At 36.0% G+C, this 27,523-nt stretch overlaps 1 long non-coding RNA gene across 1 annotated transcript; it reads left to right on the forward strand.

Moving 5' to 3' along the window:
• The first annotated feature begins 4,071 nt into the window (after nt 1-4,071).
• LOC104169386 lies at nt 4,072-27,523 on the forward strand. The gene is made up of 3 exons (XR_696522.1): nt 4,072-4,112; nt 24,344-24,498; nt 27,302-27,523. It is a non-coding gene; the product is annotated as an uncharacterized LOC104169386 (long non-coding RNA).

Consider the following 27,523-nt stretch of genomic DNA (forward strand, 5'->3'; position numbering starts at 1 on the left):
TTTTTTTTTTTTTTTTTGCTTGATGGAAAAGGTTTGACGGATGAGGCAGTCTGCTGTGATAATTTTAAAGATTGACTTTTAGGCTGAATGTTTGTAAATGTGAAATTTGAACTTAACTTTTGAGAAGTAAAAGTTGACTACCAGATCACAAGAAATTGAGTGGATGATTTTTAAATGGAACAGGTTATATTAAATAAACAAACACATTGTGAATGAAAGAATCTATTTGTATTTGTACATCAAATGTGTGAGAAATGCTATTGGTCCTTCTTGCTTTGTTTCAGAGGTTCTTTGATTTCATGTTTTTATTTGCATATTCAAGGTTAATCAGCACTTTGCAGTTGGTGTTTTTTAAATGACAGTCTCATTGGATGTGGGGAAAGGGTGCATATCTGCAAGTTCTCTGGCTGTGCTATCTACCATGACACTGACAATCCAAATAGGTTGGAAAAGGAAGTGTTACCTTTCACGGTGGTGTGGCAGGCATTGTGCCTTGGATGGATCTGTTGTTACTGTGGAAGAATTTTTTTATTTCTACATTTCTAAGTGAACTCCCACAAAGGTTGATTTGGGTTGTGTAGGTTGGTAGCCTCCTTTTGTTTTGAAAGAGGTTTGTAGTGGTTGTTAATTGATACCTAATTGATAATATCAGCAGCTGAGTGTGGGATAACTGAGTTCAGTTACTGACCTAACAGAGCAGCACTGAGGCAACTGGAAGCTGTCCTGTGTTGTAGGTAAAGTGGGCTTTGCAATTGCATGCATTGATTTTTGTAGAATAAGGGAAAAAACAAGTTATTAATAATTTGCAGATAAGATTGATGGGGCATCTGCTGTTTGTGAAATTGCATAGTAGTTACAGCAATACTGTCACTGTGCATGAGGATAGAAGGTCAGACTGTTTACAGTCATTCATGTACCTTTGGCAAATTTGTGGTGGTACTTACTGTATATATAGCCATAACTTAGAATGTGGTTATGATTAATGGGTTGGGTTTGGTAGAAGAGTGTGTATAAACAAGGAAATGGCTTTAAAGAAGAGACATTGATTTTATTTTTATAAAAATAAAACACATTTTCTTACCTTTTTTTCTTTTTAGACATAATGACAAGTTATCCTTGGAATGGATGAAAATTTGTAATGACTTTCCGCTGCGTCTCTTGAAGTAGCATATATCAGGCTAAAGAATTCTGTTTCTTTTTTAGGTCTCTTACGCTACTGAATTATGTATGTGTATCTATTGTTTCTGTGTGTGTAGATGATTTGGACAGTTAAAACATTGATGTTCTTGTTTTAATAATATGAGTATACAATTGTAAGGAATTCATAGTATTTGAGAGTTGTATTTTTCTTGCTTTGAAATGTGTGAAAATTGTGGATAAAAGACCAATGAGAAATTTACTTGCACAATTAATATTAGCTACATTTACACTACTAAATTCTCTTCAAGTGATTGTTCAACACACTGCTTTTTAATCTGTTTTATGGATGTCCTTTTAGCTATAAAATAGTGCAATAGACAGAAGAAACTTTGCTTGACCATCACCATGTTCCAGAACTTCACTTTGGGAAATTGGATAGACTTATATAGTTCCAAACTGTTTGGCTAGGAAGCATGCTGCCTTTGATTTTGACATAATGTAGAACGAGTTGGTTATTTGCCTCCTTACATAACGTATTTGTTTTTCATTAAACATTCTGATAAGGTCTTATTAAAGTACCATGTATTATTTATAGTATTTCATATGAAAATGAGCTCAGAGGAAAATTCTATCAGCTTAGGGCATTTGCAGAATAACAGCCTTTCTGTGCTAGAAAAAAAAAAAAAATTAAGAAAAGCATGACATAGTCCTGTCAGAACAGGAGACTGCTTAAGGCAGAGAGAAAGACTGAAAAAAGGAGAAAGGGCATAGAGAGGGTTCGTTTCTCCTTCTTGCTCTCTCTTGTTCTGTGGGGTGTGTGTGTGGTTTTTTTTGTTGGTGGTTTGGTTTTTTAGGGTTGGTTGGTTGGTTTTAGGTTGTTGGGGTTTTTTTTTGTGATAATCTGTACTGTTATATATCTGGGCTGTTCTAGCAGATCAGTCCATGATAAACTGCAAAAGCATGGATGTTTCCTAAGCCAAAACCAACCCCTGTATTGTAAGTTTGTGCATGATTGTTTTGGTGTTGATTGCTGCGTTCTAAATACATTGGTTTTGTTGCATTGACTGCTTTTGAGAAAGAAAATTATGTAATAACTGATTCTGCTGGAAAATTTTCGGTTTTGCATGAAGAAGACTTAGTGGATCTAAATCAGTCTCTGAAGCTTGTGTGGGTGCAGGTATGTGTGCGCACAAGTAGAATGAAAAAGAATTTTTTTTTTTTAATACAGCGCCTGAGTTGGAGTGACATGTTTTGTGTCTGTTTCCAGTTCAGCGGGGACTGTTATTTGTTTCTAAGGGTAGATTTTAATATCAAACCAGTTATACTGTTGATGAAATAGATTTCTTTTGTATGTGGGTTATTTATTTATTGTTGTTAAGGTTAAGCTCTGGAACTAGAATGTGTTTTTGTGGGAGTGAGATATCCTATAAAATAGGTAATTTTAAAATCTTCTGCAGAGTCTTTTTAAAAGGAACCCCTTCAAAACCTCAGGTGGTGCTTTGAGGTTTGACCTTCTTTCCTGAAGAATTAATATTTAATTCATTTGTCAAATTTTAATTAAAAATAGTAGTATCTTCTGTTATACTTGAGTTGTATCTAAGAAAAAAAAAGAGAGACCTGTAATATAGGACCTCAAGGACAAGCTGTAATATAAATTATTTGATTTGCAGGTCACATCCTACTTTATTACATAAAGACTAACTAGATCTACTAATGAATAATTATTACTCTATAAAATAACAGGGGGGGGGAAAGAAAAAGCCTGCAAGAGTGGAATACTAATTTGAGGTATCACTCTCAAAGTAAAAAGTAAACATTAAATTCTGAAAATTGCAAATGTGATTTTTCCATGTAACCTGATAGGGCAGTCCTTTATAATAGATTGACTAGCTGTCAAATAAATTTGTAATTTTAGATAAGATGGGGTTTAGACCAATTTTAAGATAGTCTTTATCCAAGCCTGCTCCCCTCCCCCCAATAAGCTAGACAGTGTGCCATAGAATTTTGTTTCATTCCTAGTGTTTCTGCTGCAGTGGTTACACAGATACTTCAGAGTTTCTCTGTAATGCTTTTATAGACTTCTCTGGGAAACTAGATGGTGAACGAAACATAGATATAAAATTACTTTGTATTTTAAAAAAGCTCATTTACTGATAGCACTGTATATTTGCTGGAATCCTCTTGACTAGCCAAGATTCTTTCCCTTCCCCACTTTGTGCTTCATACTTTTGTTCTTAGAAAGGGAAAGCCCTTTTTATGTCAGGTGTGAGTCCTGGGAGGGGGGGGGGGAAAGTGTGTGAGTGTGTATGTGTGCGTGCAGAATCATAACAGGCATTCAGTCCCAGCTGGGCAATGACACTAATTGCCCAGATCTCATGGATGCCTGTGATGCAGCGCGCTCACTTTCTCTCCTTCCCTATCGTCTCCAGGGATTTTTAAAATGCAGTATTTGAATTTTGGTGAGTGGTAAAGACCCTGCCCTAGGACCCATTTGACAAATGAGAAGCTGTGCAGCATCAGCACCAGCCGACTGAGCCTCACTGAGTCAATCTCTCTCTCTACTAGTCAGCAGCTACTGTTGTGAGACAAGCTTCAGCTCTCTCTGTCATTGAGGAAGTTCCATTTGCTCATCAATAGGCTGCAGGCTGTGTCTTCTTTTTTTCCGCTCTGTTAAAAATTCGTAGTTTAAATCTACCAAGTTGCCTTAGCTGACAAATGAATGTAGGGATCTAGCACTGGGGAAAAAAAGGCATTCAAGAAATACTGTTTCTTACTTAAATAATCAAAGGAAAAAAAACGTAGTGACAAGATAGGGCAAACGTGCTTGCATGCAAGCCCCCTCACTTGTTCTACGTAGACTTCAGAGCAACACCATGCAGCATCCCCTTACGGGTGCGACCTGCGTGGCACTGCCGAATGTGGGCATGTGTCCCCAGCTCTCCTGTGCCTTGACTTTTATGTACTTACAGCAGGTAAGTTTGCTTAACTTTTTCTTTTCCTATAGTGCCTGCTTTTTCAGCATCGTTTGGGGGATTTGTAATCTTGGAGATATTTTTTGTGTGAATAGACTGTATAAATGTCTCCCACAGTGTGGAGTGAATGTTATGCCTGCACTTAAGAATGGTGAGAGTGAGTAGAAAATATGTTTTAACAGAGCATCAAATCTTTGCAGATCTTTTCGTGTTTTTTTTTTTTTTAATGTCTTTATTGATGCTGTTTGTAGATATTTAACACAATACTTTGCATTTCTCGTGGATACTGTAGCAGAGTTTCAGCCATAAAGGACGGCTCTTTATTCACTTGCAGGCATAAATTATACTTCTAATGTAAATGTGCCCAATGGCAATTTTGTTTAAGCCTTCTTTGAAGCCAGGAATTTTAAGTCTGTGTTGAAACATGCTGCTGATTAAAATCAAGCTGATTTTTAGTTCACCAAAAAAAAAAAAAGAAAAAAAATACAAAGCTATATCTGTGCAGAATTAATACTTCTATCACTGAAGTATAGTCGAATGGGTTTAAAAAATGTTCTGGTATCAGCAAACCAATACCAATTTCTAATCAATTTTTAAGATTTTTTTTTTTTTAAATTCATTTCATATAATTTTTGCTTCTAGGGTTTTTTAAAAAGTATTTCAACCTCTCTCCCTCCCCAAATTATTTACTGTTTGGTACCCCTTCTCTGTTACAACATGAAATAAATAACTGGATAATAACACATTATTTTTTAAACTAGTATTTTGGAATCATCATTGTATTCTACTTCTCTATTTTATAACTGAGTCCACCGTTATAGAAAGTCATTTAGCAAGTATGTAGAGCCAAGACAGAAATGTGTTGTTATGCAAAAATGATGAATCCTGTTTATTCTGTTACTTTCTGTTGAAACTTCAGGGAAAAAAATTCTTGTGCCTACTGTAACAAATAGGGGCATTTCTTGCAACTTCCCCTACAATAGCTTATATGTACATTGACTTCCATGAAACAGTCTCTAACTTTATTTCTGTATTTACAAATGGCTGAAAGATGTTTTACAGTATTTCTTTTTGTCCTAAAGATTAAATAAAATAGATTTAAAGCTTTTTTTATTTCAGAATATTTGTTTTCTATTACTACTGAAGGAACAGAACTCAAGTATTTGCAGGATATAAACCCTTCTGTAGTGTGTTTTTTTCTTCAGTAGTGTAGTATAAACCATTTCTGACTTACAGCATGGGAGTGGGTAATATAAAAGATTCTTGTATATGCCTTATACATGTATGTGGGAGAGAGTCATATGTCTGCAATTAAAATTTGCATCAGATATGATATATTTAATATTTAAATAACTTGCATGTCATAACTAAAATGTATGTTCTTAGTAGTTCTGTATTCTGGATATGTTTTGGAAAAGACGTTTATAGATCAGCTTTAATGATCTGGTGTGACTTGTGCACTTACTGGTTGTATATAAAATGTACTCCTGTATTTTGTTGGATTTGTTCTTTTGAGTTTGCCAAACAACAATTTGTATGTTAAAGATCCAGCTTTCGAAAGGAAAAATGTGAATTAAGGTGAGAGGTCAACATGGCCACACAAGGAGCTGATAAAGGGTAACATAAAGATGAGGTTAGGTGCTATAATAACCTTCCTCTGTGAGCTATTGCAGTATCATTATGCAAACACATCCATAGTATGGCAGTGCTTTAAGGTTTAAGAAACTATGCAACCATAATGATTACTTTAAAATAGTGAATTCAATTCCATCTATTCCATTTGAGAGAAAGATGAGAAGTGATTGCTAATGCGCTTTACAAAGTGCTATATCTAGCAGATAATTTTTAACTCTTTAAGTGGATTAACTGCCACACTGAAAGTATCTTTTTTTTTTTTTTAAAAGTGTTGGCTTTCTCATTTGGCTAATCCTGTTGTCAGTTTAGAATCATTCTGCCTCTACTAACTGCAATTAAATATAAGTTTAAAAGTAACCTGAATCCCTGATGATAATTGTGGCAGGTTCCAAATTCTGTGCTTGTTGCTTCTTTTGATTGTTGGTTGGCATTTTAGTTATTCTGGATTCTTAGAGAGTCAGATCTTAATTGAATTTTAAGATCTTAAAAAAGAATTTGAATCTTAATTCAAATATGATTTATCATTTTATGTGTTTGGTTAAGTATGTCTTTAGAAACAATGTTACTTAATCTCAAAATTATTCAGGCAGAAAGATAGTACTGCGGTGACATTACCTACAAAGCTAATGTAACATGGTTCTGGTTTTAAATAGGAAAGGAAAGAAGTGTTTTATGTTTTTGAAAAACATTAATAAACTTTTACCATGACAGTCTACTTGGTGTTTTTTTTCCTATTATTCCTATATCAGACAATTTCTAGCAAATCCATGAAATACCTATGTTTTGTACATTTAGTGCAAATATCACTATTTCAGTGAAACTCTAAATGTTTTTCTCACTATAGAAAGTTGTCTATCGATCTTAAATACTGGTAACCTAAAAGCTTTATCTGGCAACTTAATAACTAGTGATTTCCCCCCCTGTCTATGGACCCTGTGATGAGCAGTATATAGACATTATGTGAACCTATCAAGAGAGTATTTTTTTCCTCTAAAAATTGCATTTCAGATATGTCTGCTCACTTGCACCTCAATTAAAATGAATTCAGACATCTGTATTACAACTGAGCGCTCTCTCAGTTGTTAAACTTTACTATCTATTTAGAATATACGAAAAAAATTATTCTCTATTTTTTTGTGTATCTGCTAAATATGCTAGTGTTCTGTCACATATAAGTTTTATATTTGGATACTTGTCTTTGCTGAAAGACTATAAAAAGCATTTCATTCTTCTCAAGATGGGAAAACCAGTCTCCCTGTCAATAAGTATTTATGTAGCCATGAGGATGGTGGTTTTCTGGGGAGCTGTATTAATCGTTTGGGAAGATCTGTGTTTTGGTAGCCATTTAGAATTGGCCGTTATTTATTTGCTAAACTAACAGGGCTTGGTCAGTTTGTTTAATATAAATGAATAAATTGTTTCCCACAGTGTACCCACAGAAGTGCTCTACTACTTTGTCCAGTGTTAGAAACTTAAATATGAGCTCTGATATCTTCCAGATTATGCATGTATATAATGCTTTAAGAGCTCAGTGAGGAACTGATTTTTTTTTAAAAGCAGTTTGTACATACAGGATGCTTTACCAAAAAATATTTTAAGCTTAACTGTTGAAAATAAAATCGAAATTAAATAAAGTACAGAGGCCTAGTTCACATTATAGATTAACTGTCAATAAGATATTCACTTGACAAAGCCAACAAAAACTAAGGATGCTTCCAAGTTAGTTAAGCTATTTGAAATGGTGTGAAATTATTTGTATGTTCTCTTACTGAGATGCTTCTAACTTTAGAAATCTAGAAAGAGTTTTCAAACAACATTGAAACCAAAATGACTGTATTGGTGGTAGCAATGAACAGACTGAGAATATATGGTTTTGATTTGGAAGCTTTTACTGCATCATTATAAACGTAGGGATAATTGGGAAAAGTGTAGATGCATTTGGGTTAGAATTTTAGCTAGTGTCAATATTTAAAGAGACAGGAAAATAGAAGTTGAATTTGTAGTGCACCCTGTCATTTGGTAATATTTTATGGTGTTAGAAACAGCTTAATACATCTATTTTCTCTTCTTAATATGACACATCAATGCAAGAAATAATTGCTGACCACAAGCTTACATCAAATGCTAGCGTGAAGTAATTTTTTGCAGCAAAATTCTGACCGCTTGTAAATTGGGAGTTAGCATATATTAATGGAGGCTTAGTTATGTTAACTGGTATTTCCCTATGTTTACCTGGACAGAGGGTTATTTAGTTGGTATTTTCTAAGTAACAAAGTCAACTGTTGTTTTGAAACAACACATAATATTCCATGTCGTAGTGTACAGTGGTGCTGTCATCATTTTAAAGTTGGTAATTTTTTCTTCTGTTTAATGATGATAGATGTGCTTTGTTTTAAATAGTGAAGTCGTTTGTACAAAGGGTAATTCCTCTTAAATGGAGCAATTGCTCATAGTGGACATTCACAGATCGAAAACAATTGAACTGAAACTTCAATATCAACCTTTTCTGTCTTTAACAAGAAAGTAGTTCATGGCATAGCTCTCATATCAATGATGAAAAGAATGTACCGTGAAAACAAAACAAAAACCAACAAACCCTCCATCTCTACCCCAGCTCTTCCATTAGTGCTTACATGGTAAATTAGTGTAATTTTATTTGGGCCTCAAACATTATGACTATGGAGAAAAGCTGAATTCCCCACTCAGTTACTTATGTCATGCTTCTGGATCTGATGATTTATAGGAGTCTGAAAGACTTTTTATCACATTCTTTCTTCATGGCTCAATTCAACGTTGATTTATTTGGTAGCGTTTTCAATTGATGTAGTCAATAGTGTCAATAACGGAATAAGGATTAGAACAGATTATCTTTGTGCTAAAACCGTGTAAAGAATTAAAATGGATGAACAATTACTGGATACAGTTTACCTTCTTTATAGAGCACAAGCACATCAGTTGCTGAATGCCACCATTGCAGTTACAGTTCTAAGTATGTGTCTTTGGCATTTTATATTTTAGTGACTCTTCAAAGGATCAGGTATGTTAGTTGAATTCAATAACTGATGTTTTATGATGACACTGTTTAAACCTATCATGAGAACACTACCTTCCTTTACCCAGTCCATTTATGGGACTCACTCTGTGACTCTCCTGTAAAATGAGTTAATCTGACTTTAGCTCACGAAAATTTTAAGCATCTGTTAGCTTACAAATTGGAGTCTTTGCACAATTTTGTTCCTCAGTCTGCTATTTCATGGCAATTTTCATGTGAGAACATACAACCTCTGCTTATGACTGCATGAGTGAAAAGAAGTCCACGTTACTAATGCTCACTCACCATCTGTTTTTCTTACAGCTGGGCCTTGAATAATTGTCCAGTAGCTGATGGACTGAGGGTAGGCAATCTTTTCAGGGTTTTCTGATTCATTTAACCAGCTTCACTGCCCCAAGAGAAACATAGTGCTTGTTTATTCATATGTGTAGGATAAAAAAAACCTGTACTTTGTCAGATAAATGATAGTACTCTGTTAAAACAAACAAAGGAATTACTGTGCTACGAACAATATGGTGTGGATGTATTTGCAGCTAAGGGGGTGGTGTGGCACTCGGGGAGTTTTAGGACATGAATGAAACAGACCTCAAAAGGCGGGAGTGTAGTTGTATCCAGAAGTACTGTTAATGCAGAAGTAAGGAATGATGTCTTGATGTGCTGTTTGTCTTAATTAGGGTAAATAAGATCGTTTGGTATTCACCAATAAACTTCAAAGCTGGTATTTGAGACTCCACCTCCGATTCAAGACAAATTTACAGGTTTTCGTATCTTTTGTCCCACAAGAGCTGTTTTGTTATTTTTCCAGCGACTAATGAGAAGTGGCTTAGAGATCAAGTGCTATAGCAGTACTCATTCTGAATAAGAGCTAGTTTGGGGCATTTAACTACAGCCTTGTCGAACAAGGTCAGTCTTTTCTCACAATAGCGAGAGGAGGTGCTTTAGTTAAGTATTCCCCTCTTTAAATACTAGAAGAAAAAAAAGAAAACCAAACAAAAACCAACAACCAAAAACCTCCACCAAAACCAACCCCAACGCCCCCCCCCAACCCAGGATCAGTTAAGAAGGTTACTTGCTTGCTGCTTTGGAATATAAGAGCAAGAGCAGTTGTAAAGGAGCTTCTGTGTGGCAGAAGCAGGTGAATATTTTGGGCTTAGAATCATTGTTTTTATAACTGGGCTCTTTGAGCATTTTCAAACACTTTAGCTGAAAAGCGATGGCTGGATTTTCTGTTGTGGGCTATTTGTAAGTTGTCACTATTCATTGATATTTGCTAAATATGTATATGGATGTTATTTTCTGAAAAAAATGTGGTATTTTATGCCAAGGAAAGTGTGTGGTGGTTATGTAAGCAGAAGTTTTTCTCAGGGCAACTAGTAGATAGTACATTCAGTTTGTTTAGATTTTTCCACCAGTAGCCATGCAATACTAGACTATGAAGTTTTTTGCTTTTTAATGTGTGCATTTCTGAACTGGTGAATAAATATGATAATCATGTTAATATTAATTCTGTTTAAAATATTTTTGAAGTATTTAATGGGTAGTATAAATGCAAGTGATGAAAATTGTGATGCTGGAATTTGTCACCTTGCTTTATAGAATTAGAATAATGTTAGTGGAAAGGAGAAGTCAACACCCTCTAAGAATCCTTCAAGCTTTCCTGCCTTTTAAAGGTGTATGTGCAATCGGTATGTAGTACAAGAGCTCTCCTGAGGAACTCCTGTCATTTCTTTGCTAGCATTGCTCGTTTACCTCTGCATTGCCTAGTGCAGCGCCATTGACTTCTTTTACATTTTGCTTCCCCTCCTACTCTGTCAGAGCAGCAGCCCAGTGAATTTAATTAGAGAAAATAGCATATCTAATGTCTATAGTATCCTGACTAGTTGTAGTTGGGCCTTTGGTCTTTTGCACTATAGCAGGCTCCAGCTGTGGAGAGATCTCACTGTGTTTTGATCCTGCTCTTTCTCATTGTGTTGAACACATGCAGAATCAAAATTAGATACTGTAGTAAGAACTGAAGTGTTCAGTGAATTATTTTTTGTTCACAGTGAGTCACTGATTGTTATTTTTTCCCCCAGATATGAAAACAAAGTGTGTGCTACTTTTAGAATTGAAATACTTAAGATGTTCACATGCTTATGAATGAGAATGCAAGTGCTTTCATCTTAGACCATTTTTTAAATTTACCTTTTGACCCCTTATATCAAGACACACCGAAAAAACTTCATCTTCCTCTCTGTGACATCTTGAATATGCTTTTTTTGTAACTGTGCATAAATTAAATAGTATCATATATATCTGTGAGGTGTGTATATACTGATAGTTATAATATGCCTTGCCTCAATTCCTTACTAGTTTGCACTAACATTTGTTATTATGTAGTTTTGAAGACTGTTTCTTTGGTTTTGCTTTTCATAGCCTCTTCTTCTGTAGCTGTCTTCACTGTCTCTATAGAAGGCCAGTAAACCTTCTATAAATTAAGTAGTTAATTACAGGTATTGATTACAGGCGTGGAACTTTCTTCACAAACAAGGAGGGATAAGAAGTTTTAAAATACAAGCTTATGTTTTGATAATGCCTCATAAGACAGTGTGAATTTAAAGTATTTATTCGAAATAAGTTTCAGTAAGCATTACAGAGGGAGGCAAAAAACCTGTTAAAAGTTCTCCCAGAGAGTAAGACCTTGTCAAAACAGAGCTAGGGTGAAAAGAAGTCAGGCAGCCCATATATTCAATGAGTGTCCCCTCCTTTCTTAAGCTTTTTTCCCTTGTCATGTGTTAGTCCTATCTGTGGGCTGTTACATGGCTGCATATCTCAATTAATGCTCTATGGCAGGAGGAGGACAAAAATGTCTCTCTCTTGTCAGAAGCGAAGTTATTTACTTTCAAATGCTGACAGAATAGCACTGCAGGGGCTTCATTTATTTCCGTTCAGAATGTCATTATTGTGTAATGCAGAAGGACTTCTGCATGCATTGCAGGCTTCTTCTTGTAATCTTTAGTCTGCTGGATGGCTGCATAAGTGTAAAATGGCACACTGGAATGTTTCCCTATTCTGACTTCAGCTTGTTCACTTTTGCAAAACTGCATTCCAAGTATCCTGAATATTTACTGCTTAGACAGCGATAAATTCGTTTGGTGGTGTTGATGCTCGATAAATTTGGAATCGTGCTCTGGCCTAGCTGAAAGACTGATTGTATCCTTAGTTACCTTTATAATGTGTGTCATTTTTCCTGATGGGTAGCATATGGTTTGAGACTGCTTTTTCATCATTACACTCTGTCATACTCTTTAGCTTCTCTAAGTCTAGCCCCAAAAGGAATATTTTAGTGTAGAATGTTTTATAAAAACTACTTGCTATTTCATTTCAAAGTTTGGAAAAACGTTCGACTTTGTTGTATATACTTCAGAGGCAAGATAAGTAGTTTTGCTGTTCCGTATCCAAGTTCAGTGTGTGTTGCTGCAAAAATACAGGAGTGTTCAGAAATTGTAATTCCAAGAGTTTTGGTTTGGTTTTCCTTTCCCATTGCTACCGGCTTTTCCGGCTCCACTTAAGAGTACCACGCTCAGCACGCGCAGATGAAGTTGCCTGTTGCTCTATGGAAAAATTGTTGGTATGCCTGAAGTAAAAACACTGATACAGCAAACTTCAGGAGTTCCTCGTGCCCAGACATTGCCTGTCTTTATGCCTGCTCTGAAAAAGAAAAAAAATAATAAAAAATACTTCAATGGAAAATAACTTCATTTGGAGAGGACTCACCTTTTCAGTGACAGTTGATTTTGGTGGGTTTTTTTTTTGATTGCTAAGACTAACCCCACTTTCAACAGGTTTTTTCAGTTTCTTTTTCAGTTTAAAATGGTAAACTAAACAGTTTAAAAAAATGAAAATTTATTCATTAGTGGCTGATTTTATTTGACTGCCACCTGTCTTTAAATGAAGGGAAAAGGATTCTACTTCTAAATGAGCTTGTTTGCTTCTTTCCTTCTTTTCCTTTATTTGCAGACATAAAATCTGACAAATTTCTATTGCAGTTGCTGGGCTTGGGGGGGAAAAAAAGGAGATGAAAAGTACAAAGCTATTGGGAAGCGTCAAACACAGAGAATGATGAAGTACATTTCATAGCGGCCAATTCCAACCCCAAAATCCCTGTTGTGCAGGAAGGCTTTCCAGCTCACACAGGAAATTCAGCCGTTGCACAGCATAGTATTAATGATTTATACACACCGCACCACTGCTTTTGTTCACTAGCCGAGCCAGGTTGTGTTAATAAAGGAATTTCAGGGAAAAGGGTCCCGGCATGCTGAGTTGTTTTCCTCAATGTGGTGGATGCTGCCTTCATAAATCAAAGAAATTTAGTGTTTTACAACCTTTCAGAGATGCTGAGGGTGTGTTTGGGTAGGTTTTTTTTTTTCCTTTTTTTAATCTGATTCACCTAGGAATATTTTCATTTCTTTTCTATAAAGAATGAATGAACTACTGGATGAGATCTATCTCAGCTGTTTTAGGGTTGATTGGTTTGCTTCACAGTGGCATTATACTTCCATTTGTTTTCCATTTGGTTTTTATGCTTTATGGTGGTGTCTATGGAAAGAGGCTAGCACGGTTTTATTAACATAAGGAGATGTAGATCACATTATAGTCTCTGTTGTTTCTTAGAAATAGCTAAATAAAATGTAAAGGCAAAATAAGTTTGCAGTAAACAAGCAATTTTGTATTCTTTATCTGAAAAAATTTAATAACACTTATTAAAGCATTCATTATTTTAAAATCAAGATAATTTTTATTAGCAGAAAATATGCTTCCATGTTCTTTTGCAATAAACGTGAGTGTTAATTTTCACAGTTGTTTTTTTATCTGGAAACTTTGTTTCTTAACAGCAACTGCAGGACTGGGTACTTAATTTTGTATTAATTTACATAATTATTATTTTCAAATAGTGAATTGATATGGATGTTATTAAAGAAAGTATGACTCTACATTTGATTATGGAAATGAAGATAAGGATTTTTTTTTTAAAAAAAAACTCTCAAATTCTGATGTGAAATAGAGTATTAAACAATGTTATGGGACACTCTCTTAGAAAACAAACTCTTGGTTTGATACTTAACGAAATCCAATCTTTACTTTCCATTACTGTTTTACAAAAGGGCAGAGTGTGTGGGGTGGGTGTAGAAACTAATTACAGGGAACGTGTTTTGCAGTTAAAGGGAATCTCGCTTTCCAAGGGAATCTTAAGACGTTGTATTACACAGCAGACACAGTGTTTTTTGTCTATTTGCATCATTCAGAGTCATTGATTCATGTAGCTTTTCCTTACAGAAAATGTGGCTGCCCTGTCCTGGCTTTGTTACAATAGAAAATATGGTTCCCCCCCGCTTTATGACAGTCAGCAGTGTGGGAATTGGCTTTGCAGAAGTTAAAGCTACTTAATACAGAGAGGAATTTTTTGTTTGTAGTTTGTTCTGTAGTCTGAAGGCAGATAAATACCTTCTTTTCCATTTTCATCACTGGTTTAAATGTCACAGATTAATACCAGACAGGTGCCCAGTAAATGAGGTTTATGTTTATAGAGTACTATTTTTGTATTTGTTTGTCCTCTATTATTTGGGTGCATGAGTGTTTCTTTGTATTTAATTATGTCTGTGAGGCACAAGACAACAGTCAACATCTGCTCTATTGTTTCCTTGGTTTACAGATAGCTTTGATGCGTTATTAAACAATCTATTTTTCAAACAGAAAACAAGGAAACAAGCTGCACCCATATTATGTAATTTTGTAAAGGTACACTATGTAATTAGTTGTCTAGTATTTGTGCAATAATCTTTTATTTTGGTTGAATAAATGCTACTCCATTAAAAAAAGTTACAATCTTGGGCAGTTTTTATTTAATAGTGAATTTCTAGTTTATAATATATGGGTTAAGTTGATTTCACCATTGCTAAATTGATTTCACCATGTATTTTATTTTGAAATAATGCTCTTGAGTTGTGAATGCTAATACAAAAATTAGAAATGTGTATTAACTTTCATTTATTACTGAAACAGCTACTGATGAACTTGGTGATTACATAAAAAGTATTAATTAACTGGAATTATTTTTGAGTAAAAGTTTACACTGTTGCCAGAACATCAGTTGGGGAAGGCAGTGCTCGAACTGCTTTTACTCTCAGAGATTTTACTCAGGGCAGAACAACCCTTGGCACTCCCCTGCCAAGAAAAGTTGTACTGTATGAGCAGGGAGATGACGCTGTAGAACTTGACCCTTCTACAAATGGATGGTCTGTTGGAAGAGTGCTTGTTTCGTTATCTGTTTTGAATTTTTTTTGTTTTCTTTTGTTTCAATGGACTGATCACCTGTTTTAAGTTTCTTTATGCTACACTGATGTCCACTATACTCTTTCTGAATGGATTAAGGTAAATCACCGAAAAAATCTAACTACACAGCAAGTGACTGGTTTTGCCTCAAAAATAAAACATAGAAGAAATTTTTCCAGGCACTAATGATGAACAAATCCTAAAATTAGGCCTTCTGTAGCTTTTGTCATTGCAGAAGGTCACCTATTAAAAATGTTGAAGGAAGAACATGAGTTTGTAGTATTTTCATGGCTATTGAGCTGCCACTGTATACCGTTACAGAGCTGCAGCTGTCTATAGCTGTTTCCTACATGTGTACCATTGAGGCCTTTGAAATGCTCTTCATGTAATGTGGTGGTTTTATGTACCTGGGTTTTCCATTGAAATAAAGTTGTTCAATATCATTTTAACATGAACTAAACTACCCCTTGTATATAAATAAAGAACTGAATTCAAAGGAAAAAAAAAAAATTATAAAAGCGTAGTTACGCAGAAAAGTATGCATTATTAACAGTCATGTAAGACAGATGTTCCAGGTGGTTGTTTAAATGTCACTTTATAAAATGCATTCAGTTTCTGGCATAGAATGAAAATTCCTTACTTTTTTTGTGCAAGGGCTTGTTAGAACTACTTTGTAATCACCCTCTCATCTAACCACATGCATCAGCAGCAAAAGATGTGAACATAAAACAGTGATTTCAAATCTGTTCCTTCGAGTGTCAGTAAATGCTCCTCAGTAGATTTTGAGGATTACACTTGCTGTTCTGACTCTCCACGAACATGTGACAAATGGAAACTGAAACAGGAATTTCTAAATACGGTTCTCTAAAAAGCAAAGGAGTGCCATGGTAATGCTGTTTGCAGAGAACTTTATTTTCAAGGTGTTTCTGGAAACCCAGTGTGGGGTCAGAGGGGAAGGAACTGTGATTTGGTTTGGTTTTGTCTTTTCTATTGTGTCTGTTGCTAAATGGTTTGGTAGGGTGTGTCTGTTAGGAACTGCTCATTATAAACAAACATATGTGTTTGTAGGCAACCAAACAAACCATTCAGGTGTCTTCAAATGCATGCGTGGGAAGGGAGCATTCAGGGTCTTTTTTCTGGTATGCAATGCAGAGATGGATTTTAATGGGAGAGAAAAAACAGGATCAGAATGTCTGCTGAGGTAGATCGACACAGTTTACTAACTTCCACTAAGGATGTTATCCTTGGCTTTGCTGTAAAATTAATGCATTGTATAATTTTAGTGCTAATAAGCACTTAAAACTATTTTCAAGCAAAATATACAAGAATATGATGATGACAGAAAGGGCATATAAACTGTACAAGTGGTGTGTACCCACTTCCAGCAGAAAATGAACTTTGATCCTGCTTAATGGAAACTCTAAGGGAAACTTATTTTCACAGATTAATGAAGGAAGCTGAGTTAGAGCAGGTGGCGTTTGATCTGTGGTAGTGGTGGACACTGGTTATTTGCATAGCTTCATGAGGAGTTAGGGCTATGGAGCATGAAACTGTTCAGTGTTTTGTTTGTATGATCTTAAAGAGCTAATCGGGACGGAACAGTACAGGATAGGAATTCAGGAAATTTAGCTCTTTTACTAGTACCACAAATGGCCAAATAGATCAGTAGACAACAATAAACGTTGTTAACTTCCATTGCTTATGCAGAGGTACTAGATTACACAAGCATCTAAGGAAACAGGCTGTGAAGAGGAGCTATCATTAAGAAAAAAATTGAGGGAATTATAAAAACCTTTGAAAATAATTTCTATAAGAATTCCCTAGTCTCAGTTGACTCATTAATTATCCTGAAATCTGACAGCTCTGTAGAGGCAGCAGTTTTCTGTCATTGCAATACCAAAGAGATGTTCCAATAATAGCATTTATAATCCAGACATGCAAATGTTCTGTCTGTGGGAACAACAGGATATGAACTTTCACTGCAGTTCATGTTTGTTGAGCAACACAAGTGAAAACTTGTAGGGGAATATTACATTTCTTATTTTCATTTGTCCCTGGTGTTGAGTAACATGCATTTTGGTGTTCTGCTTTTTTACTAAACAGTATCATGGTTTGCATTTCTTCTGGTTAGGGATAAATTGCTATTGAAAAATCTTAAGAAAAGGTAAGATGATAGCAGTCAAAGGGTTTGTGAGCCTCCTATGTTGCTTTGCAGGAGAACTGGGCTCATCTCAGATCTCAGGAGGAGGCTATTTACTCTTTGTCTTATTTCTTGCAGAAATAAAATCTTACTCATGTCCAACCAATAACCTTAATATCAGCTGAAGTCAGCTAAAGTGCTAATTGCAATAAAAAGAGAAATAATCCACTTCTGTTGTCCTTCTCTGCACAAATTTACACCAGTCCTTTGCTGATGCACTCCAAGGGCACTGACAAAGGTTGATTAAAAGCTAAATGAAGGTGAGATTTAAAAGGCCATCCTTTCCTTTATTCCCTTCTAATATAAAATGGAATTAACCAAAAGTAAAAAGGTTGATAAGTGGATGACAGGAAAGATTCTTATCATCTGGCATTGATACAACAGTGTTATGATTTTCTCTTCTATCCTGGTAGCACAATCCCCATAGGTTTATGTTGTCCTGAGGAAATTGTTTTGAGAGATATCATTAGAAATCAAGTATTCATGTGAATTCGGTATCCACTGTGGTTGCTGAAGAAAATCACCTGTTTAGTAGAATAGTTATTTAGGATTGGCATGTCTAATGAATAAGTAGAATATTGTCTAAGAGGTCTTGGGGGAGGAGAGGAAAGAAAACACGATGTGATTCTCTAAGGTGAGATCTGTTTACTGTGTTACCAGGAATATTTGTTAAAGCTTAATCCAGGGAGCTTCATTCTTTCAAAGTGGTTTTCTTGTGTACTAACTGTTTACATGAAGGTGCCTGCCGAGAGTAGCAGGGCAATTCCTCTCATGCTGACCTGGCCTCAGTCACAGACCCTCAGCCTATAGGCAGAAGAGATCTGACCTATCTCAAGAAAAGGCAGGTGCTCCTGTGCTATGTAACCTGTTGGCTGGATAGGCCGTGCGCAGCAGCTACCTGTAAGACATCAGACTGAGTTTAGGAGTGGTGGCTGAATTGCTGAATGTAGGGTTAGGTGTGTCTCCAGTTGCATTAGGAGATACCTACAAGACTGAATTGACTTCAGACATAAAATAGCAATAAAGTTGAAAAAACTTTTTTAACTTTGTGGTATTCAGATTTGGAGGCAAACTTCAGATCAACTGTGCCTTCTTATGCTTCCAGCCAAATCCTGCCTGCCTCAGACGCTCCTAGCTTGTAGTTCTTGGCTAAACTTCAGTATTTAAAAACTATTGCCGATGTCTTGAATAGAGCTGAATTATAGCTTGCATTACATCTAGTGCCTTCCAGTCTTGATATTTTATCTCTGGAGAATATGAAACTTGTCAGTAGTGAACAGAAATTCCCTCTGATCCCTTAAAAAAACTGTAGGGTCTTAATTATTTGGGGGTTTGAATAGGTTATTTCTCCAAGGCGCACAGCTCACTTAGGATATCTACCCTACGCTGGTTTCTGCAATCAAACCATTGCACTTGGCATAGTGGGGTGCTTGAATGATGTATTTCTACAAGCAGGAGGCATGATTTAATACCATGGCATGATTCACCATGCAGTCCTATTAATATGAACTTTACTCAGGGGAATGAGTAGCTGTTACTTGTCGGCAAATCCCGAGTGTGATAAGGGGTGAAGTTGTATTGGAAGATTCTCACAGTGATACTCTGTTCTTCCCAAGGGAAGCAGATGAAAACTGTACTTTGATGAATAATGAATGGACTAATTGGGGTCAAGAAGAAATCATAGCTTCCTGTGATACAGTAGTCAGAGTAGCCTGACTACAGCAATAAGGCAAAGTCCGTTTGACCAGATTTGGCAGTAAAAATATGTGGCTATCTACCATCTCCATGCAGCCAAAGCCCGATAGGTGACAGTGACAGGCAGGTGGCTTGTCTGTTCTAGAATACACTGTTATATTCCTGAGATCCTGTTTTATGCGTGTTGGCATCATCAAGAAGACGGCCATGAACTGATACTGAGGGAGACTGGTTGTGTGCTCAAGTATTGGCAAAAATCCTGTGTGGAATGGATGGTGATCTATACTGGCATTGCTTGGATATATTAATAGGATTCATTAAGAGTGGATATTGATCAGAAGTCAGTCTGTTCCTGATTTGCAAGGAAAAATATATTTTGTTGCTGCTGCTCTGCATTTGCAAATGAATGGACCCCAGGGGGAAGATTACAGCCTGCTCCTACCTGTTGGCAAAATACATATTTCTTGGGCATCTTATATCCAGCACACAGAAGAATAAATGAATGAGATTAAGGAAGATATGTGAAAGTGTGATAGTAATACTTATTTTGTGAAATGCATATATATAGCCTGACATTTTTTAAAATAAGGATTTATGTGATACTGCTTATCATTTATGCCACTATAAGATTTATGTCGTTTTCAGTAGTTTGGCTATGTAACTGCGTGATGTCAAACAGGCATGAGATCTTGAAAGCATCTATTCTACATTTCATAAAAAATTTCCAAAACTGCTTAACTTCACATAGATTGGAGGCTTATCTCAACTTTTTAAGAAATGGCAGATAAACTCAAGAGCAGAGTAGTGAAAGATATCTGAAGTAGCCTGGATATGGGAAAGAGTTTGTTCTCTGAGAAGCTGACAGTGAAAATACATCTGATTTGGTACACTATCCAGCCAACAGGAATTACATAATAGAAGCCAATTTGGAACTCAGTAAGGAAAGCGATGCAACGCTCATTAAGACGTAAGAAACATAGTGAAGACCATTGCAACACATCTTTGGTGTTGTGAATAAGTAGTAATGTACGCATGTCAAAACCTACTCTTGGCAGTTAAAGCAATAGTATTTTCTTCCAGTTCTGCAGCTAACTTTTCTGAGTGATCCAGGACGATAGGATACAGAGAAACTCCCTTCACAAACAGAATTGTACAGGGCCATGGAGCTGTTCATTGAAGGAGCTGCCCTACAAAAGGCTTGTTATCACCATGTGTGCTGCACCGCTTTTTATAGCTTTAGAAGATGGTTTTCTGTGTGACTTCTTGCATAGTCTAACGTTATCCTTCTTCCTAGTTCAGTGCCCAGAATATTAAATAACTGAAGTTCCCAGATTCATCCTGTTTTCATTTCAACTCAAATGCTGGCCCATAAAGACAAATCAGGTTGTGATTCAGAATCTTTCTACTCATATGAAAGCGTAGATAAGTCAAAAGGCACCTCTAGCTATTTATTTGTTTGCTTTTTCAGGGATTAGTGGTTCATAGATTGTTCTCCGGTTTTGTGCCGTGATAGGTGTGGATGATGACAGATCCTTATGTTTATGTGGTAGCCAAAGGGAAGTCCAGCCACAGAGGCATCCCTTAACTCCATTTTTTTAACCTGCTTCCTCTCTCTAGCATATGTTTATCGACTATGTAAGTGAATGTGTTTTGTGACTCACTGAAGGGTACGTCACTCTATCTGCTATGAGGAGACAAATATATATCTCTAGCAATCTCATCTAAGCAGGAACTGCAGGTTTCTAAGGATGTAGAAGAGGGCAAACCATTTATGTAAAAATCTCTGCCTTCACGTGTTCCTGAAAAAGTGAAGCTAAGTGTATGTATGTCTTTTGAGAGTGTGTGTGTGCTTTCATATTGTTGTCAGAGGTGACGATCTCCTCGTACCAGACACAGTTCTCTTCCAAAGGAATTTGCAATCTAAGATGGAAACAAATGTATAGGTGACTTGCAGAGGAACAGAGATATCAGTCATTGTGCTACTCAGCACTCGGTTCACCCCCAGTCAACGTTTTTGTGTGGCAGTCTGGCAAGAGGAGGTTTTATTGGCTGAAAGAGAACATTCATCGCTGTTTATAGCAGTTCTTACCTGGTATCAGGAAATTACAGGAGAAAGCATCGATGCCACTTTGAGTGTGGTTAGGAGGTGAAGGAGCATAATATTCAAAGCAATATGAAGAAGATACTAGTCTTTCAGTTGTTCACAGTAGTAGCTAGGGTAGGAATAGGCTGAAGTGAGCCATTGCAGGTGATGACAAGTACTGTATAGTTGCTGAGGTAGTAAAAGGATGTGTTGTGGGGCAATGCAAGGAGGGAAAGGAGAAGTGATCTTTGCACTAGCATTCCAAAAGAAATGCAATGTAAATGTGCCATTCCTTAAATAGTGAGATACTAAAGCAGCAGGTGAACAGGTGCACAGTACTGACAACAAAAAAGGAAGTTTGGAATTAGTCAAACCAAAGAAAAAGGATTGGCCATGTACTCAGAGACCAACATTTGCTGAGATATTGCACTTCAAATAATGTAAGACTAATTGGCCTATAATGTGAAAGCCTTGATTTTTCTAGGGCTACAAATTGTTTCCCAAATATGCTTCCTAAGTTTTTGTGTGAGGTGATTCTGTCTGAAGCTGTCATAGTCAGCAGGACTATAATTATTTATCTTTATTTATCTTTGAAATCTCTAAATTTGCCACCATTGTATATTTAAAAGAAAAAGGCTAGAAAGTTGAACTTCAGTGGAACTGAAGCATTGTTGGTTTCCGATTGAAAGAATCGGCTAGGTTCATCTTGAACTGCAACTAGTTTTTAATGTACTCCGAAGAGCTAATATAATATTCAAATAGAAACTTTAAGTTCGGAAGAAAAATGTGTTAATACCAAATGTGCTCTATTCCACGTATTTGAAAAAGAAGGGCTTTCCCAATTATAAACAGTTTCTATATCCTTGCCCTATACTCTAATATAAACTGAGATGCTTAATAAACTCAACAAACTCTGACACCATCTGCCATACTTCTGTCAGTGTGAGATCAGTAGATATCTTTTATTTGTATATGTGATATTTTCTACTTCAAAAGTCACTAAAATATCCATGTTGTGTTTGGGTTCTGTTGTTAAGTATAATAGGAGTTGGCTGAGGAATTGATACCTGGCATGAACAGCTCCTACATGTGCTTCAAGCTTTGCTTAGAGTGGAATAGAGTCAGCAGCTCAGGACAGGGGTCAAGACTGGATAGTGCTTCTGGTGCCCTTGAAAAGGCTTTGATCCCAAACAGTTATTTCAAAAAGGTGGAAATAGTCTTCGAAAGACAAGTGCAGTACTTATAAATAAGTGGCGGCAGTCGTGGTTGGGGGGGGGGGGGAAGAACTGCAGGACAGCTTTTTCTGTCTACCAATATTTCATTTAATGCCTGGGTCTACTTACCCCAGGTAATGCTAATGAATGGCAGCTCACCTTCTCTTTAGGAGCATGCATGGTACTGGTCTGCTAATGCTTTTTTAGGGACAATAATTTAAAGTTGCTGTGGATGATGGAAACTACCAGGAAACTTGGAAACTACTTTATCCCCTCAGTTTTGAGTTTGCCTTTACCAGAAAACCACTGAGAAATCTTAAAGAGAAAATGGAGAGCATTTGGAGAATAGGAAAGGTGGCCAGAAAATGGGAGGCTTGAAGAAGAGCTTTAAAGAAATCAAATATGACATAGCATACGCTACAAAGAGGGTGCCAAAGTGGTACCTGATTTATTTATGATCTGTGAGATGGGAAAGTTAGGCCAACGTTGGAAGTAAGTAAAAAATATTTGAAGTTCGTTGGTGTTGTATAGCATTTGGAACAACCATTGTTTGTTGTATTTTGAACTAGATATAGGCATTAAGAAGAATTAATTATTTGGCAGAAAGATGATCTAAATAGATTACTTCTGTCAGGATCTGATTAGAGCATACATCATTGATTGGCTGATGACTGCATTGCAGGTATCTGCCTTTTCCAGGCAATGTTGCTCCAGGAAAGTTGCTAAAGTCTTTTTTTTTTTTTTTTCTTTTTTTTATGTTGAACCGTAGCAAAATGAGGCATCTGCTTTTGCCTGGGGGAATGTTTTGGTCATTGTCTAAAGCACCATTTAGGTATTATATGCAGGTGGGATCAAAACCTTGGCCCTTCTTGCATAATTTTCATTTTTCTTGTTCTACCTAAATATGTAACCCAGTTTTCAGGCGTACTTCTGGCTTTATTTATTTCTCTGTGCATCTGTACTCTATAGCAGTCACCATTTCCTTCCCTTTTCAAACGACTTTTTAGCAAGTCCGTATGAAATCGCTATCACAGCACTCCTGTCAGTAGCTTCGGTTCTGTACTAAAACATAGGATTATGGCATCAGACTGCTGGATCTGAAATACTTCTGTATTTTGTGACTTTCTACTGCTACCTTAGCTTGCTTAAACTATGCTGTTCACTGTTAAAATCAGCTTTTCGTAAATAATACCTGCCTTTTTGTGAAATTCTGCATAAATGAAACAAGTAAGATTGTATATTTTATTTGTGTATATATATTTTATATATAAAACTAGTGTTCATCGATTTTCTTGTTCTTTTCTCCTGTCTTTCATTTTTAAAATCAGTTTTTAGTTTCAGAAAATCCTTGAAAAAATTTAATTGGGGAAAAAAGGAAAAACAACAACCCAGGATTTGGAAACAGATAGCTGAAAGAAACATGCCCTCCATTAGCATGAAGCTGAAAATGGCTTAGCATGTCAATTTTTCTAACAGCATTATAATTTTCCAGAATGTAATGGAAGTGAAAGCTGTATAGTTGTTTAAAATAGATGATCGCCCCTTTTCCACCCACACATATACTCAAACTTTTGCAGGCTGTAAGAAACCTGGAGTAGGCAGGAAGTAAGTACCGTCACTATCGGTGGCTTCAGACAAGTGATTGATGTGCACGGTAGTGACCATTCTGGCTTTGTTCTAGCAGAAACATTTAGGTCTATGCTTAACCTTAATCATGCTAGAGGTCCTGCTAAAGCAAAAACGGAACTGTTAGCATATGTAATACTCTTTTGACTCATTCTCTGAGACCTCAGCACTCTTTGTGGTCAAATTCCATGTATCCAATATATTCTTGCAGAACAGGAGTGATCATTAATGTTAACTAATGGTGAACTGTAAAACTTAAGACAAATTTCCTTTTTTGTGTGGCTGGGAGGGAGAACAAATATGTTGGTATAAACTGGTGAAGCTGATGTAGTTGCATTGGCGTAAGTTCAGAATTTGGCATGGGGCGGAGATGCAAGTAAAGCTGTATTGTACTTCTGTGGTTTTGATTCACAGAGGTTTGTGCGAACTTAGGTAGCTGGTGCACACATGGGACATCATCAAAGAGCCCAACCAGAAAGTCAGAGCTTGGATTTGGAGTGCCATACGGCTATACATTTAGAAGCATGTTGTTATAGTGAGGCAAGCAAAGCATCCTTTCATTAAAACAGGTAACTACAGTTTATTTTCAAAGTTTATTTTTATGTATTACAGTCTGCAATGTAGTAAATATAAATGCTTTTTAGACATTTAATGTTTTCATTATTCTTGAATGTTTATACTGCTTGCAAAGGACTGGAAGGGTTATCCTGTAAGTTGCTGAGTTCAGACTACCACTAGTATTGGCATCATATAATTTTCTTTTATAAGCTATCCTTTTTTTGTTACTGTGCATTTGGAAGGCTATTCTAGACCCTCACTTAGCCAACACCAAAATACTTTTCAAAGATAACTTGAAAAAATATTTTCAGCCTAAATTTATTCATAACTAGCTTTTCCCTTGATTTTTAGTGTACCAGCATTGTCCTTAGCTTAACGAGTCTCTTCCTCCTACTGCTTTTTTCCCTGTTCACAGATTGTTTTGCTAGGATAAACAAATCAAACTTTCTTAGGTTCCTGTTACAACATAGTTGCTCCATTCCCCTGAACAACACAAAAAAGGACTTTCTCTACAGCTGTTATAGTTGAATTTGACCTTTTCTTTTTAATGTGCATGAAGAGAACTGTATGCTATTGGAATTACCTCTGAGAAATTAAGAAATTAATTGAGAAATAAAATTAAGAAATACTGATAATTTGCCTTTTCATATTTGCATCGCACTAGGAGCTCAAATGCCTTAAACAGATGCAGTGAGGTCCTGCTTTTCTTCCTCCTGAGTTTAGAACTGAAGTTTCTGTTATTAGCAGAAGCATGACCTTATGTTTTGTGTTATTGAATTTCATCCCATTTCTATTAATGCAATCTGTAAGGTTGAGCAATTCTTTCTACGTAAGATTCATATCCTTCTCAGTCTTGACAGTACCTTCCAACTTTATGTCATCAGGAAATTTCATCAGCATGTTGCCTTGTGCCAAAATAATTAATGAAAACTTTAAGCAAAAACTGTCCCAAAACAGATCACAGAAAAGCTTCCCTTGAACCTGTGCTTCTCCGTACAAATCATCTTGCTCTTTAGGTTTTCTAACGTCTTATCAAATACATACATGCTGAAGCAAAAAACTGACTAGGTATTTTACAGAGCAATTTAACAATCCTTATTTATGTCAGTTGTCCCACTGGAGTCATTTGAGTAAAGCTTGCAGAATCCATTTTATAATCTCCATTCCTAGGTGAAAGAAGTCTTCGTTCTCTTGCAATGCAGCTCACTCTGTTAGACCAAACAAATAGGTAGTAGCTAAAATGAACATTTTTTTTTTTTAGAAATTAAAAACTTTTAAAGTGAGTTGTAATGGCAACTTGCTTTCTCATATATACCTTTTGTTTATATGTTTTTGTATGAAAGTTAATAACTGTTTTTTGTATTGGAATTTATTAAAATCTTTTGACAAAACCCACAATGTGTCAGCCTACTGTGCACTTAATAATGAAACTGCAGGATTCTGTTCCTTAATAAGAAAAGAGCAAGAAATATGATTAGTAGCTAAGCATAGTTGGATAACCAGTGTGAACAGCATTTATACCCAACAGAAAAGTAAAGCGATTCTGTAACAGGAGATGGAACTAGGTAAACATCACTCCATCATGTGACAATTGCTGTCCTCATTGGCAGTCTCTCAAAAGAGCATCATAGAGGGTCGCAATTCAACATCTAAAGTTAGACATGGTATAAGGCTGAAAGTAACAAGGGCCAGCAGGCAGCTGCTAAGGTAGATTTTGAAATCATGCAACACAGCTGCCTTGATACATGGGAATCAATTACTGAAAACCTTTCATGATGGTCAAAATGTGACATTAAATAATTGAGTATCACATCAAATCTTGTCTGCAATTAGTTATCTGGAAAAGTAATTATGCAACAAAATCAAGTAGCTGAAATTAGTGATGTGAAGCACCCTGGTTATTCAAAGACTGTAGGAGAGGAATATTTTTTTTTTTTTTTTTTGACTTGTCACATGAAGTTTTAAGCACCTAATTCTTTATGAATTAAAAAGATCTTGCTCAATTGTAATTCTTATCATGAGTCATATCTGCAATAAAAGATACATTGCACATGAAACAGGTGTTAATGACGAAGTTTGTTTTGTCTAAAGTAAAAATGATTAGCTGTGGAAGGGAATGTCTTGCAAGTGGGACATTAAAAAGCAAAACTGTTTTACTTAGGGAGGAAAACAGCCTGAATTTCACTCTTTTGTCTTTTGCACTAAGAGTGTAAGTTTAATTGGAGAACAGATATGAAATACTCTAAAGGTCAAATTCATTCTTTTTAAAAAAGCTGTGATAAATGTAGCAACATAGATGTTATGAAAGGTTAGAAAAGCCATTAAAATATAATTTACACTAATAGAAGTAGTTAGCTAGAATTAGTTAGCTCAAATATTCAAAATAAGCAAGAAAAATATAATGAATCAAAACAGAATATGTATCCAATGTAACAGACATGAGTTTAAACTCTCACATGAATATTGTTTAACAGCTTATAAATACAGGGAAACGTTTATTTATGCAATCAGGATAAACCTGATTATTTTTTAAATGGCTTCTCATAGTAACTGTTGTCATGTATATGCCAGAACTGATAGGAAAATTAATTCTAATCAGTAGATCTGTACATAATTTGATCTGTATGTGTAGAGTACTTAAAAATCTGAACTGATAAAGAGTAGTTGGCTAGTCATGTTACTTAAACTGGTCCCAAAATAGCACCTTCCTTTTTTGGTAGAGTTAGGTTTGCAGCTGTTGTCTCTATCTGTTGTCTCTGAAGAAAATTTTAACATTAAGAGTTGCTGATGTCAATTTTTTTCTTTTTTTTACAGCTGATGTGGGCTTTGCCCCTGACAGAAGTTATTTGGTTCTAGCTCTGAGTTTGGAAGAAGTTGGTATATAGATTTTCCCCTAACTTTCAATTGATGTGTTTAGCTTTAGTGGGAGTAATACTATCACTTAAACCATGTTGTCGTCTCAAGGACTTTTGCTACATCCATATGGAGTGCCAATGATTCTGCCGGCAGCACCATACTTCGCTGGACTTGTTCAGG

The sequence above is a fragment of the Cariama cristata genome, unplaced genomic scaffold, assembly GCF_000690535.1.
Source record: "Cariama cristata isolate BGI_N322 unplaced genomic scaffold, ASM69053v1 scaffold11891, whole genome shotgun sequence".
NCBI classification, from domain to species: Eukaryota; Metazoa; Chordata; class Aves; order Cariamiformes; family Cariamidae; genus Cariama; species Cariama cristata.